The 5,000-nt window shown below is 54.1% G+C and overlaps 1 non-coding gene across 1 annotated transcript in view; it reads right to left on the bottom strand.

Moving 5' to 3' along the window:
* The window catches only part of LOC124568052, a 1,910-nt gene extending 725 nt beyond the window's left edge, over window positions 1–1,185 (bottom strand). The window contains exon 1 of the ribosomal RNA XR_006971104.1: window positions 1–1,185. This exon is cut by the window's left edge and continues 725 nt beyond it. This is a non-coding gene — a ribosomal RNA (small subunit ribosomal RNA).
* Between the last annotated feature and the right edge of the window lie 3,815 nt (window positions 1,186–5,000).

The following is a 5,000-nucleotide window of genomic DNA, read 5'->3' as shown; positions in this document are numbered from 1 at the left end:
TCCCGGAGGCTGCCCGCCGAGTCATCGGAGGAACTGCGGCGGATCGCTGGCTGGCATCGTTTATGGTTAGAACTAGGGCGGTATCTGATCGCCTTCGAACCTCTAACTTTCGTTCTTGATTAATGAAAACATACTTGGCAAATGCTTTCGCTTCTGTTCGTCTTGCGACGATCCAAGAATTTCACCTCTAACGTCGCAATACGAATGCCCCCGCCTGTCCCTATTAATCATTACCTCGGGTTCCGAAAACCAACAAAATAGAACCGAGGTCCTATTCCATTATTCCATGCACACAGTATTCAGGCGGGCTTGCCTGCTTTAAGCACTCTAATTTGTTCAAAGTAAACGTGCCGGCCCACCGAGACACTCACTCAAGAGCACCCTGGTAGGATTGCAACGGGGTCCGCCTCGGGACGCACGAGCACGCACGAGGCGCGTCGCACGCCTTCAGCTCGCCCCACCGGCAGGACGTCCCACGATACATGCCAGTTAAACACCGACGGGCGGTGAACCAACAGCGTGGGACACAAATCCAACTACGAGCTTTTTAACCGCAACAACTTTAATATACGCTATTGGAGCTGGAATTACCGCGGCTGCTGGCACCAGACTTGCCCTCCAATAGATACTCGTTAAAGGATTTAAAGTGTACTCATTCCGATTACGGGGCCTCGGATGAGTCCCGTATCGTTATTTTTCGTCACTACCTCCCCGTGCCGGGAGTGGGTAATTTGCGCGCCTGCTGCCTTCCTTGGATGTGGTAGCCGTTTCTCAGGCTCCCTCTCCGGAATCGAACCCTGATTCCCCGTTACCCGTTACAACCATGGTAGGCGCAGAACCTACCATCGACAGTTGATAAGGCAGACATTTGAAAGATGCGTCGCCGGTACGAGGACCGTGCGATCAGCCCAAAGTTATTCAGAGTCACCAAGGCAAACGGACCGGACGAGCCGACCGATTGGTTTTGATCTAATAAAAGCGTCCCTTCCATCTCTGGTCGGGACTCTGTTTGCATGTATTAGCTCTAGAATTACCACAGTTATCCAAGTAACGTGGGTACGATCTAAGGAACCATAACTGATTTAATGAGCCATTCGCGGTTTCACCTTAATGCGGCTTGTACTGAGACATGCATGGCTTAATCTTTGAGACAAGCATATGACTACTGGCAGGATCAACCAGGGAGCTGCGTCAACTAGAGCTGAGCAGCCGGCCGCCCGGGAGTGTGTCCCGGGGGCCCGCGCGAACACGCAAGCGTCCGCTCAATTATTCTGCAAACAGGAGGAGGCTGAGCTCCCCTGCACAATACACCTCGAAACCCTCTCAGGTCCCGGCGGCGCGCAGCGCCGTCCTAAGTACTTGGTCGGGTTCGAGAGAGGCGCAATCGCCCGGGGTTTGGCGAGTAGACGCTTTAGGTGCGACCACCCGTGCTCCCAACTGAGCTTGCCGCTGCCGACAGAGGCCCGGGAGCGTGCTGTCGTGGCATTGCCGGCGGGAGACAACACGCGCCACCTACGGTGGCCGGCAGCTCCAACGCCAGCGCCACAGAAGGACAAAAGCCCCACTTGGGTGCCGAAGCGAACTCTCCCAGCACAGCGCACGCGCCAACACGTCCGCACAGCTGCGATACAATCCACCTGCGAGAACCGCAGAGGCGACCGAGCAGCAGACGGCGTCGCGGCGCCGAGCGCCGGGCGGCGGCGCATCCTCAGCGCACACAGTCCTCAATCGGACCAGCACACTGCAGATGTCCACCGCGCTTCGCACCGGGCCCGCGAGGACCTACTTTGGCCGCACGGCGCCGCGTGCAGGGTGCGCCGGCGCGCAGCTGCGCCGCCTGCCGCCTCCGTCGGCCGGCGCGCCTGCCACTGGCCGCCCCCACCAGCCGGCTGTAGCGCGTGCGCCCACGCACCGCGCGGCCAGCACGCCGGGAGGCCCCCCCTCACCGGCCGGGGACGGTCCCACCCAGCCACCGCCGCGTATCGCTTCACACCCACATGCCATTCACGTTCGTGGGCATGGTGGGTATCGCTGAAACAACCGGTTGGTAGCTCAACCGATCGTCGCCATCACTGATTCACCTCTAGCGAGAACAACCGCACCACAACGGTTTACCAGTTGTTCATTTGCGTAACGTCACCAGCAAACGTAGACGTCCATCGCCATTTGCAAATTCAACGATTGTTGCATGCCTGTGTCAGGTGTCACGACACACTATGTCTGCCCACATACACGCAACAACATGTGCACGCTTCGCGAACACGTGGAAGGTGGCCCCCGTACGTATGCGATGTCCATTGCGCGAACGACTGTCAACCGGCCTCTGTCGCATGTCGCAGATGTGGAACGCAGTGCACCATGCTATCACGGTGTGTGAGAAGAGACGACTACGTCTGACAACACGCACCACTACATCAACAGACGGCTCATGCTGATCGCCATCCACGGCATACCATACTGCAATCCAGCTCTTATAGGGAGACGACACGTAGCTGAGTGCACAATATTTGGACCGTATGGTTCGCCGTTGTTGGCGCAGTCGTGGTACGGTCACACATGTACCACGATGTATCATTCAGTACATGAGGACCAATGTGCAGTACAGTGTGTGATTTGGACGTACAACATCAGCGGACAGTTGACACAAGCCGTACCACAACGTAGGCTGTGCTTCGCCATGCGAATGCCAATGAACAACTGCGAAGGGCATTGAGCATGTACGTCCTGCTGCCATCCGCATTACAGTGTATAGCTGCAAGGTGTTTAACATGAAGCGATACTCTGGGGACCGGGCAGTGCGAGTAGCAAACTATATTGCGGGGGTTGCAGTTAGGCAACACTACACTAATTTAACGCGTCGTATGACAATTACAGAGCGGGTTAAGGCCCAACGTGTGTTGGGTTAAGGCCCAACGTGTGTTGGGTTAAGGCCCAACGTGTGTTGGGTTAAGGCCCAACGTGTGTTGGGTTAAGGCCCAACGTGTGTTGGGTTAAGGCCCAACGTGTGTTGGGTTAAGGCGCAACGTGTGTTGGGTTAAGGCGCAACGTGTGTTGGGTTAAGGCGCAACGTGTGTTGGGTTAAGGCGCAACGTGTGTTGGGTTAAGGCGCAACATGGGTTAGGTTAAGGCGCAACATGGGTTAGGTTAAGGCGCAACATGGGTTAGGTTAAGGCGCAACATGGGTTAGGTTAAGGCGCAACATGGGTTAGGTTAAGGCGCAACATGGGTTAGGTTAAGGCGCAACATGGGTTAGGTTAAGGCGCAACATGGGTTAGGTTAAGGCGCAACATGGGTTAGGTTAAGGCGCAACATGGGTTAGGTTAAGGCGCAACATGGGTTAGGTTAAGGCGCAACATGGGTTAGGTTAAGGCGCAACATGGGTTAGGTTAAGGCGCAACATGGGTTAGGTTAAGGCGCAACATGGGTTAGGTTAAGGCGCAACATGGGTTAGGTTAAGGCGCAACATGGGTTAGGTTAAGGCGCAACATGGGTTAGGTTAAGGCGCAACATGGGTTAGGTTAAGGCGCAACATGGGTTAGGTTAAGGCGCAACATGGGTTAGGTTAAGGCGCAACATGGGTTAGGTTAAGGCGCAACATAGGTTAGGTTAAGGCGCAACATAGGTTAGGTTAAGGCGCAACATAGGTTAGGTTAAGGCGCAACATAGGTTAGGTTAAGGCGCAACATAGGTTAGGTTAAGGCGCAACATAGGTTAGGTTAAGGCACAGTACGGGTTAGGTTAAGGCACAGTACGGGTTAGGTTAAGGCACAGTACGGGTTAGGTTAAGGCACAGTACGGGTTAGGTTAAGGTACAATACGGGTTAGGTTAAGGTACAATACGGGTTAGGTTAAGGTACAATACGGGTTAGGTTAAGGTACAATACGGGTTAGGTTAAGGCACAATATGGGTTAGGTTAAGGTACACATTGTTGTAAGGAAAGGTGTTTTGGGGGGGGGGGGGGGCCGGTTTGTTGATTGTGATTATCGTAAGTAAATGACTGCGGCATCATCGGATTTGCCACGTCAGGGTGCACCTTTGGCTCATAACAGGCGGCGCTCTGATTCCATGCTTGTGGCAGACCTGTGTCTTTCATTCCTGCCATTGTTTGTGTGGTGTGACAGGAGGCAGTATTGTGATGTTGGGTGCACCCCTGTGTGGGACATGTGTGGGTGTTGGTGGCTTAGCTGAGCAATGGTGGTTGTCGGAAGGGTGGGATATTCTGTTTTCCGAGTGGACCTCCCGGTCTGGTTATGATAGTGTGGATTGTCTAATGTGGCAGAGAGGATGCACTGGGTGTTGTTCCATGCTGGTGCTTACATATTGTCTGTGTGCCTGTTACAGGCAGAGAGTAGTGCGTGATAAGAGTGTCTGGCTGACGTGTGATTGTGAGCAGAGTCTTTCAGCATGTATACGGACAGTTGTATACATTATCTGTATTCTGATGGCTCTATCTATTACTAATCAGCGCCGTGTATACGTTTACTCCGGTTCCAGTCGAAACTATTGTATCTCTGTACATTAGTGACACGGCGAGCCCGCTATGTAGTTACTCGTCTCGGCAGCTTCCACCGGTGTATGGCAAATGATTATAAGGAATCAGTCTAGTCGTCAATACCGATAGTGTGACGTCACATGTCTGGGGTGGGGGACGCTGCGCCCTTCCGGTGGGTCATGGCCTAGGAAGACTCTTCCCACGCAGGGGGGCTTGGACTGTCATTGACTCTTCCGGGTAATATACTTGCCGTACGTTTTTGCGACTGCGAGTGCAACGCTCACCGGTACCGACATGGATGGAGCGCCTCCTAGCTGCCGCTGAGCATCTGCATTCGTACAGAGAGCAACGCGATCGCGTCTGTAGCTCGTACGTGGTACAGCTCGCAGCTCATGTATATGGACAGCGGGAATGTCGCATATTGGACATAACTCTTCATGAAACGCACGTTATAGGGGTGGATTGCACATTGCGAGTGCGAGCAAAGTCCGCCGTTCATCCGCTGGA

Source organism: Schistocerca americana, unplaced genomic scaffold, assembly GCF_021461395.2.
Source record: "Schistocerca americana isolate TAMUIC-IGC-003095 unplaced genomic scaffold, iqSchAmer2.1 HiC_scaffold_1429, whole genome shotgun sequence".
NCBI classification, from domain to species: Eukaryota; Metazoa; Arthropoda; class Insecta; order Orthoptera; family Acrididae; genus Schistocerca; species Schistocerca americana.
This window is presented reverse-complemented; position numbering and strand designations above follow the sequence as displayed.